This window comes from Henckelia pumila, chromosome 1 (assembly GCF_033568475.1).
Source record: "Henckelia pumila isolate YLH828 chromosome 1, ASM3356847v2, whole genome shotgun sequence".
Lineage (NCBI taxonomy): Eukaryota > Viridiplantae > Streptophyta > Magnoliopsida > Lamiales > Gesneriaceae > Henckelia > Henckelia pumila.
The window spans coordinates 64,093,504-64,107,869 of NC_133120.1; the positions used below are offsets into that span (position 1 = coordinate 64,093,504).

General features: G+C 34.3%; 1 long non-coding RNA gene and 1 pseudogene across 2 annotated transcripts; both read right to left on the reverse strand.

The window, feature by feature from the left end:
• Window positions 1-750: 750 nt before the first annotated feature.
• On the reverse strand, window positions 751-4,178 carry LOC140863699 (putative disease resistance protein RGA3; annotated as a pseudogene).
• An 843-nt stretch (window positions 4,179-5,021) lies between these two features.
• On the reverse strand, window positions 5,022-8,506 carry LOC140876018 (uncharacterized). Of its 2 annotated transcripts, XR_012148638.1 has the most exons (7): window positions 8,373-8,506; window positions 8,094-8,152; window positions 7,481-7,604; window positions 7,292-7,411; window positions 6,935-6,974; window positions 6,281-6,319; window positions 5,022-5,276 (listed from the first exon to the last, which is right to left on the reverse strand). It is a non-coding gene; the product is annotated as an uncharacterized lncRNA (long non-coding RNA). The 2 variants fall into 2 exon arrangements; XR_012148637.1 differs by lacking the exon at window positions 8,094-8,152.
• Between the last annotated feature and the right edge of the window lie 5,860 nt (window positions 8,507-14,366).

Below are 14,366 nucleotides of genomic sequence, written 5' to 3' on the forward strand. Positions count from 1 at the left end.
TAATTCATAGGCATGAATTTAGTATTTCATATATATATATATATATATATATATATATATATATATATATTCTTCAGTAGTCACCAAAATGTTTTAAATACCACATTAATCACTAACGTACATTAACATTTCAGTATTCTCCAAATAATTCACTTAAACAGTTACAAAATTTTACAGATATATATGAAACTGTGTCTTTTGATTTATAGGTTATTGGGGGCGATTTGGGTATTTCAATTAAGGTTGGAAAACATTGTCCTAGATCACACCTATATAGTTATAGATCTAGAATATAAAGATATAAATAAATATAAATAGACATATATAGGTATAAATATAGAAAAACAATGAGAAACTTATGTATAAGTATAACCTTGAGTAATTTGGAATATAATAAACGGGAAAGATAACTCAAAAGATGCTCTTAATTAGATTAGCTGTTGTAGTAAAAGTATGGTTTGATTTTTTTTTTAACCAAAAGTTATCTATAATTAACTTTGGATCCATTATAGGTCATCTATAGGATAACTGGAACATTAGAAAATATCTTACAACAAATTGCAAATGAAAAAACAGAAACTCTCAGTATACGAAACAACATATAACTAATTTTGAACTTACAATACACATGAAAGTATTGATAATAATGATATTACAATTGACATTTAAGATGACTGCAAGAAACATAATCCTCATTACAAAGCCAAAAAAAGTAGAAGAGCAAATGATGTTTCAACAGAGTAACCTCCATCAACAAAACTGAATTTGTTTGAAATTCACAATAACATTGGGAATATGAGCAATCTCGGGCCATCGGGCCTTGCAGCTCTGATTCAATGCCTCCCCAAGCCTCAGCTTCTTGCAATCACAAAATGTCAACCATTCGAGAGACGACATGTCGGAAAACCATTTGGGGAGATCTTCCAGTCCAAAATCATACAAATGTAAAGAATCCAGAGCTGTGAGATGCTGCAGCTGATCTGGTAGAGACCCCCAACTAGGACTTCCATATAATGATAAACTTCGGAGTTGATGTAGTCCTTTGAGAGTTTCATTCAACCAAGTTTCTTCTGAGACTGGACCAATTCTTAACTCTTTAAGCTTGTTAAGGCTGTTCATTCCAATGGGTAAACTTCTCAAGTTTGGACATTCTGAAATATCCAAATACTCGAGCGTGGACGTGCATGACTCTAACATGTCTGCCGGCAACTCCGTCAACTTCTCGCATTCTGAAATGTCCAATTCTCGAAGAAAAGAGAGGCCATTCAGATTTTGAATTGAGGCAAGATTAGAGCACTTGTGTATTTCTAATCTGCAAAGAGACTTGGAGATACCGGAGAGTTCGAGTTGTGTTAAGTTCCCACAGTTGTATATCTTAAATTTCTGGATACTTGGGTTGTTGTAGAGAAGCATTTCAGGAAGAGAGGTGAGATTTGAATTGCCTTGAATGTCCAGTTCAGTCAGGGAGCTTAGTTTACTACATATCTTTGCTAATGGAACTTGGCTGTCTACGCGAAAAATACCCAATTTTTTAAGAGAAGGAAAATCATGAGTCGGAGCTGTCGTCATATTGCAGCAGTCGCTAATACGCAGGTGTTCAAGCCTGGGGAAGGCTGTTGCCGCCGTATTCGGTGCTTCAATCCACTCTCTAAGGTTTTCCATTTCCGATAACGTTAATTGTTCAAGTGCTGGAAATGGAACTTCGCAGTGCTGGTGGGAAATGTAAAATGATGGACCTATTGATCTTAAGTTTTCAAGTTTTTGCACCTCCAAGATCTTAAGAAGTGGTAGATGACCAAGTGTTGGGATTTCTTGGCACTTTTTGCAATCTATCAAGACAATCTTGACGAGCTTGTGGAGAGTAATGCCCTGTTCGACGACTGTCATCTTCATGGCCCATGGTGGGAAGTGATCTCCCCCGAAATTTCTAATGGTTAAATCCTTTAAATTTGGATGAGGTTGGAGGCCTTCCATAACTTCAGAATCATTGTTGTTGCCTCCACTTGGGTGTTTACTCCACACAAACTCCAATCTTTCTATATATTTCTTCTCAGATAAACAAGCTCTCAAGGCCTCTTCTTTACCACTCACTTTTTCAAGATTGCGTATCTCAAGTTTTCCCTGTAGATTCTTCAAATATCCCAACTCATCAATTCGACGTCCTTCTTCGTCCCCCACAATGAACGAGATTAATGTTCTAAGAGATGTCAGCCTCCCGATTTCAAATGGCATCCGGTCGAACGATATTACTGACTCCAAAACAAGGTGTCTCAACCCAAGTAAAAACTTCATCTGATCTGGGAGCTCACTCCGTAAGAAGCAACCATTGAGCCTTATGGATTGAAAAGTTTACAAACAGAATTCGGTAAAGTTTTTATCTTAGTGAAAGACAAATCCAGAAATCTCAAATGTATCAATCTGTCAATTGAACTTGTCAGTTCATCAATATCAGCCTGTTGTAGATCAAGAACGCGCAAGAATTTGCACTCATGGAAAATATGATTCATGAGCTCACCCTTACATCCTCTCACAAACAAAGTTCGCAAATAAATTGCTTGCTCCTTGCTGATCTTGGGTTTTTCATCAACAACAGCAAGATATCTCACACAAGGATTAACATCATTAACACTAAAAGGGTCTGCCTTCGCAACCAAATACGATAGGTCGTGAACAAGATCATGCATCTTGCTATACATGATTCTGCCATACTCATCATGTACCGACTCGTGTAGGAAAAAGTTTTGCAATAAAATGTTGTAAACGTTGTTACCTAAACTCTCCATATGATCATCGATTCCAGAAAGAAATCCTTCTGCCATCCAAAGTTGAATCAATCGTTCTCTCCATAGCTCTTCCCCTTTACGAAAGATGGAACAATATGCAAAACATTTTTTAAGCAATGAAGAAGGTAATGGATCAAAGCTAATCTTTAACACTTGCAACACAAAATCATCATTTGGATTCGACATTGCAAACCCACTTTCATGTAGAAACGATGTCCAACCATCCATTCCCTTCCCTCGTAAACTTCCCCCGGCCACGTTGGTGGCTAGTGGCAGCCCTTGACATCTACGAGCAATTTCCTTACCAATTGTATCAAAATCTTTAGACACTTGTTGGCTAGGAAAAGCTCTTGCCTTAATTATCGACCAACACTCATCATCCGATAAACCATGTAAAGAATGAAAAGTCTGCGTAGTCACAATTGAAGCCACATTGTGATTTCGTGTGGTAACGATTATGAAATTTCCTTTGTTTGGGCTGATTCCCAGTATACAACTCATGAATCTATCCCATTCTTGTGTGTTTTCATTTAGATAATCGTCAAGTACGAGCAAATATCTTGCATCTTTCAGTTTCGATCGAAGTTGTCTCAAGACAGCTTCGTCGCACAGTGATGCATGGATAGATTCATTGGACAAAGATTCCAAGATTTTCACAAATAAACCTTTGTTAATATTTTTCGATAGACTGACCCAAATCCTTGTAGTAAAATTCTTGTCTGTACTTGGATGATTGAAAATATTCCGAGCTAGAGTCGTCTTTCCCAATCCTCCCATCCCCACAATGGGAACCACCGAGACCAACACTTGATCGCTGGACTTGATCATGCCAGCAATTATGGTGGATGCAACATCATCTCTTCCAATAAAAATAGGATCAACAAAAATCGAATTCGTTTCCATCACAAAAGGAGCAGAAGCAGCAGCATCAGCTACTCTCTTCTGAAGACCATAGCTTCTGGCTTCTTCGTTAATATCTTTCAGTTTCGTATTCACAGCCTTTATTTTACTTCCCATTGTGCTACGAGAAGCCAAAGGATTGAAGAATATGGACAAGGAGGACCATACCTTTCGCTTCATTGGACTCTGGATCTCAACCTTACGACGAATGATCTCGTAATTGAACTCGTCCAGCAAGTTGTCCACTTCGTAGGCGACATGCTCCAGATTCTGCAGCCACTGCTTCACGGCTCGGTCGTCTTCGACACGCCGCTTCGATGCATCATGCAAGAATGCCTGGATCATTTTCAGTGACTTTTCCAATGTTTTCAGTTCATTCTCGAAACCCAGAACGAGACCGATCTCTTCCGCACCAACAGCAAGCAGCTTCTCCACCACAACTTGAACTGTGGCATCGACCAATTTTTCAGCCATCCATAAACCTTGTTTTGCCATTGATGAGTTTGATTACTTCTGTTTTCTTTTATTAGTACTTGTAAAGGGTTGACATTAGATTTGTACTGTTTTTCCAGCTGGTCAAGTTATTAAATAATATATGTTCAAATTGCAATTAAATTAATATTTCTCTGGTGAGTACAAGTTCAAATTACATATCATCTATATGTGATCGATGTAAAAGTTTAATTAATTTGTAATGCAATATTATTGAAGTACTTTGTCTTTTTTGAATGGTTGCATTTAATGCACCAGAGATAGTCATGCATGCATTATCAAAATATGTGGTCCATGCACTAGTAGAAAAATTGCCTAAGACTTCGGTTAATAACCGAAGTCGTAGAACTTAATTACCGAAGTAGTGTCACGTGAAGTAATAGGGTACTTTTTTACTTCGCTGAATCGCCGAAGTCTTATACCTTAAATTACCGAAGTCTTTGGTCATTTTTTGGAGGCAGAATTGGACCGGTGCCGAAGTAAAAACATATATTTTACTTCGCTCATTTCATAAGTTACGAAGTCAAACATATGCTTATACTTCACTTATTAATGAAATTACTGAAGCCATAGAATAGCTTTTACTTCATCAATTTCGTTAACAGACGAAGTGATATAATATATTTTACTTCGTTAATTTCCTATATTACCGTAGTAAAATGAATTCTTCTACTTCGTCTATTAATGAAATTGCTGAACTAATAAAATTTGTTTTACTTCGGTATTTTGATTAATATCGAAGTATAATATAATGATTTACTTCGTTTATTCTAAACACATTTTCTAAATTTAAAATTTAGATACAATAATGCCATAAATATATTTTTGAAACATAAAAATACACTAATAAGATTAATAAATTCATCCCAAAACGACATACATAAATCCAAAGTACATCCACCAAAATAACTCAAAATTATGCATGTATCCACACATATTTCCACAAATCTAAACGTGTACACATAGACAAAAGAAAGTATTATCCCAACGTGCATGACATATTTAAGCACCTACATAGGAGTAGAAAAATTCACTTCATTCACTTCTAACTTGATCAAATTGATCTTGGCTGTAACATTGATTCTTGATGGTTCCTGCAAACTGAAATGTAAAAAAATATTGGAATGTCACCGGTAAACCAACAGGGCATAGTTGAAAACTAAAATGCAAAAAATTAAAGACAAAGTTGCAAACTGAAATGTAAAAACTATGGATCATAATAAATGTAAATTTTCACTTTCAACTATCTCTTCGAACTGGGTTTCGGTGTTCTATATATCCACCACCATTTAGTCTCTCCCAAACTCAAAAGCATCAAACAAACCAATTAAGCACCAAAAAACAAGGATCATCAAAAGGAAAACAAAAATGGGAGGAAATGGTGAATCCAAAGAGAACCAAGCTGCTGCAGGGAGACACCAAGAAGTTGGTGGATTTGGCAGTGGCATAACAATGCTATTTTTAATGAAAAAAAAGATGGAAGTGGGATTTAAAGTGCAGTGGATCAAGAACCAATACAAGGAAATAAAATCCTCTTCTAACTCATATAATATATGTTGTTGCTCAATTGAAGAGGTTGAGCGCTATGGAAAATGTGTAATGTACTTTAACTAGAGTGGAAAACTATGATCTGTAGTTTCATAGTTCTAATGTTAAAAGACCAAAAATGTTTAAACTAATCATCTGTAGTTTTCAATATCTAGGAATAGTTCCAAAAAAACAATTTTAAATTCAAATATGACTGAGCCAAGCTCAAATACAGAAAAACTAATTTCAAAATCAAGAATAAATACTTTTGGTTGCAAAGTAAAAGCTGGAAATTAATCCTATTATCGTACGTACGATATCGTAATAACTAAGCTTATGGCATTTACATTTACACTTATCTGTATCAATACAATGTGAATTAGAAATTTGTTCGCACCTACGAGAACAGTTTTTATTTGAACAAAATGTTCTGAACTTCGCAAATTACTTCAAAAATTAGCACAATAAAACTATATTTAACCATTCTAAGGCACAACATCCAAACTTGAATTATCCGACAATAAAATTTGAAATTTTGAAAATAGTAACGCGGGCTGAAATTTCAAAAAATAATATACCTTAGCTTCGGTTCTTGCTGGAGTTAAATATTTCAATACCTGCAATATGACACACCATATCTCAAACATTAACTAAAGCTCAAAAAATTCAAACAAAAAAAGAGCAGCAAAATTGGATAAATAAACTAGCGAATATGACTTGGCACAGTAGCACATGTGTACAAATAAGAAAGATAACATGATGCTCATGTATACATAAAAGACAATATCAATTTTGGGCATATATCAAATCACAAAAGTTTGTTTATAAAGTCCTTGGATTCTTTCGGCACTTCAATTCACAGTATTTTTTCACGCATTGTTAGTGGCACTCAAATTCAAAAAAAAAACGATGATAAAAGGAGCAAAAAACAAGATATTAAATGAGAAGTATCTATATCTCGTTAGAGCACAAGTCACCAAAAGTATACTTATACGGTTATACAAATACAAAGTCAGCCACAAAAGTTGAGAAAACCAGGAAGCCATTTTTACATGTTACATTCTTCTTAGCTTCTGTTGCTTCAAAAACAATTTGCAAATTACTTCAAAAATTCGCACAATAAAACCATATTTAACCATTAAAATGTACAACTTCCAAACTTGAATTATCTCACAATAAAATTTGAAAATTTGAAAATAGTAACGGAGGATGAAATTTTGAAAATAACTAACCTTAGCTTCAGTTCTCTTCTGGAGTTGAATATTTCAATACCTGCACGATGACACAACATATCTCAAAGACTCAAACATTAACTAAAGCTCAAAAAAATCAAACAAAAAACAAGCAGAAAATTGGATAAATAAACTAGTGAATATGACTTGGCACAGTAGCACATGTGTACAAATAAGAAAGATAACAGGATGCTCGTATATACATAAAAGACAATCAGTTTTGGGCACAGATAAAATCATTAAAGTTTGTTCATAAAGTCCTTGGCTTCTTCGGGCTCTTCAATTCATAGTTTTTTCAGAATAATTCTACCATTGCCAAAAAAGCACACAAAACACAGATTTCCAGCCAAGACTTACCAGCTGAGGTGCAGGCAGCTGGTCCAGCAGATGAACCAGCTACCCCCAAACCAGATATCATCATATGCTAGTGATCCAGTCACAAGCTTTGCAAGAAGAACAGCGCCAACAGATTTTAGCCTGCACTCATCATCCACATACGTTAGAATGACTGCCTTACCTTATATATTGTGGGCTATACTCACATACCTTTTATAAACCCAAGCTTCAATGTCAAGAACTCGAGTTTTAAAAGATTTAGAATCTCATGTCCTCTTGTAATGGGGTACAACAATTACATCCTTCAACCCGTATGGAATCCCATGAAGTGGACCTATATACAAGTCACAGCCACAGTTTGTCACAACAACTCTAGAAAAATATATTTGAATATTACACATATTAAGGCAACTTCAACCATTAAGAAACATGGTCATAAACATTGATATCATGAAAGTTTAGATTTTAGTCCAAAACATGAACGAATAATCAAAATTTCCCATCAATCCACAATATAAAATTAATTTCAGCTTTCCATTTTTTGTCTTTTGGGAAGAGAGAAACGTGAATGGTTCATTTTATTTTTTTCCTCTTTTTTTTCCCCTGTTTACAATTCAGGGGTGCAACAAGGGTTTAATAAAATTTTAAATATATGCAATTTCATTTTGAATTTTGGCGAACTAGAGATAAAGAAACAATTTTTTTTAAAAAAAAAATTAAAAAAAGGAAACCCGAATTGATGTAAAGACATTCAAATTGTTTTGCTTTCTTGAATGCTAATTCTTCAGTAATAATCACTACAGCCTCAAGCAGAGGACCATACCTAATAGTCACTACAGCCTCAAGCGCATGAATCTTCAGTAATGCTAATTCTTCGAATGACTGAGGAATTAATGTGAGAATCATTAGCTTATTTTTAGTTTCTTCGAGGGAACAAAAAAAAAAAGAAACATCTTTCAAAACATGGAAAACCAAAATAAAAAAAAAATCCGAATTGATGTAAAAACAAAAACAAAACAAAACCTGAATTCATGTGAAAAAATAGAAACATCATCAAAAACATTTAAAACCTGAATCGATAAGAAAGGATAAGGATTCATACGTTGGGCTTTCGAATTATTCCGTTGGCAGCAGCTCCGGGCGGTGGTGGACGGCTGGAGTTGTATCGGCGGCGCTAGGGTTGAAAGGAAGGAGACTAAGTTGCTTTGTTTTTACGCATCGTAAGTTGAGAGCTAGATAAGTAAAGGTTAGAAAGAGAAACAATTACTTTACCACTTATCATTAAAAAATTTATTTTCTCAATTTTTACTTCATTGAAAAAAAAATGCCGAAGTAAAATTTTCCCAAAAGTCAAGTGAAGCCCGTGTTTTTGTAAATTCCGAAGTAAAATCTACCTTTTTACTTCGCTTATTATTGAAGTTGATTATCACATATTACTTCGTAATTAATAATTGCCGAAGTAATTTGTGCTGAAGTAAAATGTCAAAATTCTACTAGTGATGATTAGGGGTGGCTCCACTTATGGGAAGGGGGGCAGCTGCCCCCTTGATTTTTTTTTTTATAAATTAGTAATATATTTATAAATTAAAAATTGTAATTTATGAAAATAAATTAAGAATCATACACGAAAATATAAAAGAGGGTCGAAAAATTTAAGTTAATTTTCATCGTTTAATGTGTAGAGTGACCCGAAAATTTGTGGTTCATAATCTGTAAAAAAAACTGTAGCTCAATCAATATATTTTTAAACCTAAACACAAATGAGTTTTAAGTTTTTAAACCTAAAATTAAAATTTTTAAGCAAGAATTGTTAGCTAACAAGCTTATGAGTTTGACTTTTAATTTACGAGTCGCAATAAATGTAGTGAAGAGAAATTTTTTGCTGAGAAGATTATTACGAATATTAATTAATTATACTGAATAAATAAATATATATATGTTGTGAAAAAGTAAAAATTTACGATAAAAAGTAAATACTCCAAAACTCAAAATATATCAAACTCTACACTTTATAATATTTTTCTCTCAACTCAATTGTATTTTTCATCACAAATGAAGACCTATTTATAGATTCACATTTGAGATTAGTCCAAAAATAAATATATCATCATCTACATCATCACACACTAATTTTTCACATTTTACAACTCAATATTCAACATTCAACATTCAACATTCAATATTCAACATAATATTAATAATAATAATATATTTTTCAACACTCCCCCTTGTGATGATGATCGTGATATGATGACTGTCTTCATTACGTGTTTTATACTGCCTCGTTAAAAACCTTACTAGAAAAAACCCAGTGGAATAAAAACCATAGTAAGGGAAAAAGAGTGCAGCCACGTAAATTCCCCGTCATGTTAACATGAGTGATTCTTCACATATTCCGCAGATTGCGCATCCCAATGTTGTATATATGCTTTATGAATATCGTCGTGGGAAGTGCCTTTGTGAAGAGATCTGATGAGTTGTCACTTGATTGAATATAACAGATATCAATATCTTTATTCTTCTCAAGCTCTTAAGTATAGGCAAAAAACTTTGGGGGTATATGTTTTGTTCTGTCACTTTTGATGTATCCTTCTTTCATTTGAGCAATACATGCAGCATTGTCTTCATACAACGTCACAGGCTTCTTGTCTACTGATAATCCACAAGAAGTTTGGATATGTTGTGTCATTGATTTTAGCCAAACACATTCAAGGCTTGCTTCATGTAGCGCAATAATCTCAGCGTGATTTGATGAAGTTGTTACGAGTGTTTGTTTCTGTGAACGCCAAGAAATTGCGGTGCCTCCACGAGTAAATACATATCCGGTTTGGGAACGTGCCTTATGTGGATCAGAGAAATATCCAGCATCGGCATAATCAATGATACTTTGATTGGTGTCTTTTGAGTACAAAAGTCCCAAATCTGTCGTTCCTCGTAGATAACAAAATATATGTTTAATTCCGTTCCAGTGCCTCTTTGTTGGATATGAACTGAATCTTGCCAATAAATTTACAGCAAAAGATATATCTGGTCTAGTGCAATTTGCAAGATACATAAGGGCACCAATGGCACTTAGATATAGTACTTCTAGACCAAGAATAACTTCATCATCTTCACATGGACGAAATGGATCCTTTTCTATGTTTAATGATCTTACAACCATTGGAGTACTTAATGGATTTGTTTTATCCATATTAAAACGTTTAAGAATCTTTTCTGTATAATTTTCCTGGTGAACAAAAATTCCACATTCTTTTTGTTCTATTTGCAAACCCAGTCAGTACTTGGTTTTTCCAAGATCCTTCATTTCGAATTCTTCCTTCAAGTACATCATAACCTCTTGAATTTCTTTATTCATTTCAATGATGTTTAAATCATCAACATATACAGCAATAGTTACACATCCGGATGTTGTTTTCTTGATGAAAACACAAGGGCATATTGGATCATTTACATATCCCTTTTTCATCAAGTGCTCACTTAGCCGGTTATACCACATTCGGCCGGATTGCTTCAACCCATACAATGATTTTTGCAATTTTACAGAATAAAATTCTCTGAATTTTGAACTTTGTGCCTCAGGAATCTTAAATCCTTCAGGGATTTTCATGTATATATCACTATCAAGTGATCCGTATAAGTAAGCCGTAACAACATCCATCAGACACATTTCCAAATTTTCAGACACTGCCAAACTAATCAAATATCGAAACATAATTGCATCCATAACAGGAGAATACGTTTCTTCATAATCAATTCCATGCCTTTGAAAAAAACCTTGTGCAACAAGTCTAGCTTTATATCTTACTATTTCATTTTTCTCATTTCGCTTTTGAATAAAAACTCATTTGTATCCAACAGGTTTTACACCTTCAAGTGTGAGGACTATAGGTCCAAAAACATTGCATTTATTTAGCGAATCCAATTCAACCTGGATGACATCTTTCCATTTTGCCCAATCATGAAGAGTTTTACATTCACCAAAGGATTTTGGTTCATGATCCTCGTTTTCATTTATGATGTCACATGCCACATTATAAGAAAATATCTCATCAATATCTTCTATATCTCTTCGGTTTCATATTTTTCCAGTATTAATATAATTGATAGAGATTTCACGATTCTCGTCAGTTTGTGGTTCTGACAGAACATTTTCATCATCAGGTGTTTCTTCTGGAACACCAATTTCTATTTTATGATCATCGTGTTTCTCTATGCCTTTTCTTTTCCGAGGATTTTTATTCTTGGAACCGATTGGCCTTCCACGCTTCAAGCGTTTTATGACATCATGAGTGTCTTCAATTTGTTTCTTTGGAATTTCAATTCGAGCAGGGGCATTTACAACATGTAAATATGATTTTGTTACCCCTTTTGTGTCTGCAAATGCATCTGGCATTTGATTTGCAATTCTTTGCAAGTGCACAATTTGCTGTACATCTTTCTCACATTGTTTGGTCCTCGGATCCAAATGTAACAATGATGGTACATACCATGTGATTTCTTTTTCGATGTGTTTCTTTTCTCCCCCTAACATTGGGAAGATTTATTCATTAAAATGACAATCAGCAAAACGTGCTGTAAACACATCGCCTGTCTGAGGCTCAAGATATCGAATGATTGATGAGCTATCATAACCGATATAAATACCGATTTTTCTTTGAGGACCCATTTTTTATCGTTGAGGTGGTGTAATAGGCACATACACCATACATCCAAAAATTCTCAGATGAAAAATATTTGGTTCTTTACCAAATGCAAGCTGCAATGGGGAGAATTTATGATATGCACTTGGTCTGATGCGAATTAATGCCGCAGCATGTAAAATTGCATGTCCCCATGTAGAAATAGGGAGTTTTGTTCTCATAATCATTGGTCTAGCAATCAGTTGTAGACGTTTAATCAATGATTCAGCTAATTCATTCTGTGTATGAACATGAGCAACAGGATGTTCAACAGTAATTTCAATTGACATACAATAGTCATTGAAAGTTTGGGAAGTAAATTCTCCAGCATTATCAAGTCTTATTTTCTTGATTGTATAATCGGAAAATTGATTCCGCAATTTTATTATTTGAGCCATTAGTTTTTCAAATGCCACATTCCGAGTTGACAATAAGCATACATGTGACCATCTGCTGGAGGCATTGATCAATACCATAAAATATCGAAATGGTCCACATGGTGGATGAATTATCACCCTGAATACGTTCAAGAAATATGGGTGATTCTGTTTGGATTTTAGCTGGCGATGGTCTTATAATAAGTTTTCCAAGAGAACAAGATTTACATTGAAACTTATTATTCTGAAAGATCTTCTGGTCTTTCAATGGATGACCATGCGTATTTTCAATAATTTTTCGCATCATTATTGAACCAGGATGTCCCAATCGATCATGCCAATTGATTAATATTGAAGAACTATTAACTACCATATTTGATTTAATTGGCCTTATATGTGTATAATGCAATCTAGTAGGGAGCATTAATAATTTTTCAACCACATATTTCTTTCCTGATTTATATGTGGTAAGACACATATATTTCTGATTTCCATCAGTTATCATCTCAGTATCATATCCATGAGAATATATGTCATTAAAACTCAACAAATTTCTTTTCGATTGTGGTGAATATAAAGCATCATTTATCAAAAATTTTGTACCATTTGGTAACAAAAATTGTGCTTTACCACAACCTTCAATCAAGTCTACAGGACCTGATATTGTATTCACCATTTTTTTTGTTGGTTTTATTTCCAAGAAATATCTTTCATCTCGCAGAATAGTGTGCGTTGTACCACTATCCGATATGCAAATTTCCATGATATTATTTCCATGTTTGCTCATAGCATTTTTCATATCAAACTTCACAAAAATGCAATAAAGAAAAATTAAGTGCAATACAAATGCAAAATATAACATGCTTTATAATATAAGAATGCATGAAAAATACAAATTTGTTACAATCTAGTTCCACCAATCTTTAATCAATGTTTTCGAAATCATTCAAAAAATCTGCAGCATTGAAACTAGTTGAACCAATTAAATGGTCACTATTTTCAACAAAATTGGTCTCTTTTCCTTTCCCCTTTGTCGATTCTTTATAGAGCTTACATAGGTGCTCAGGGGTTCGACAAATATGTGACCAATGTCCTGAAGTGCCACATCTATAACAAATACTCTCAGTTCTTTTTGAGTGATTTTCATTTTCACTCGTATTTTCATGCTGCCTTTTTTGTGGTTGGTTCGTGACGTTCTTTTGAGATGAGTTATTGAAGTAACTATCTCGATTATTTTTATATCCACGGCCGCGACCACGATCGCGATCGTTTTTACGTCCACGTCCACGTCCACGCCCACGTCCTCGACCTCGTCCACGACCAAAATCTGGTCTATGCTTTTGATTTTGATTTTCATTTTTCATTACGACATTTGCTTCAGGAAATGCCGTTGATCCAGTGGGTCGGGATTGATGATTTCTTATTAATAATTCGTTGTTCTTTTCCGCCACAAGAAGACATGCAATGAGTTCAGAATATCTCGTAAAACCACGCAATCTATACTGTTTCTGTAGAGTTATATTTGATGCGTGAAAATTGGAAAATGTTTTCTCAAGCATTTTCATCTCTGTGACTTCAAGTCCACAGAATTTTAATTGCGAGACTATTCGATACATCGCATAATTATAATCACTGACTTTTTTAAAGTCTTGGAATCTCAACGTATTCCATTCATCATGGGCGGTCGGGAGTATCACTTCCCTTATATGCTCAAATCTTTCTTTCAACCCTTTCCATAAAATCATTGGGTCTTTTTCTGTGAGATACTCACATTTCAACCCTTCATCAAGATGTCGGCATAAGAAAATCATTGCCTTTGCTTTATCTTGTGAGGTTGATATATTTATTTCTTTGATGGTATCACTTAGACCCAATGACTCAAGATGCATCTCAACATCAAGAGTCCATGGCATATAATTTTTTCCAGTGATATCGAGTGCAACGAATTCAAGCTTTGCCAAGTTTGACATGGTGGTACTAGAAAAATAAAAATGCATTTTATTAGTTAATTTTCATTAATATGACAATACAAAATAA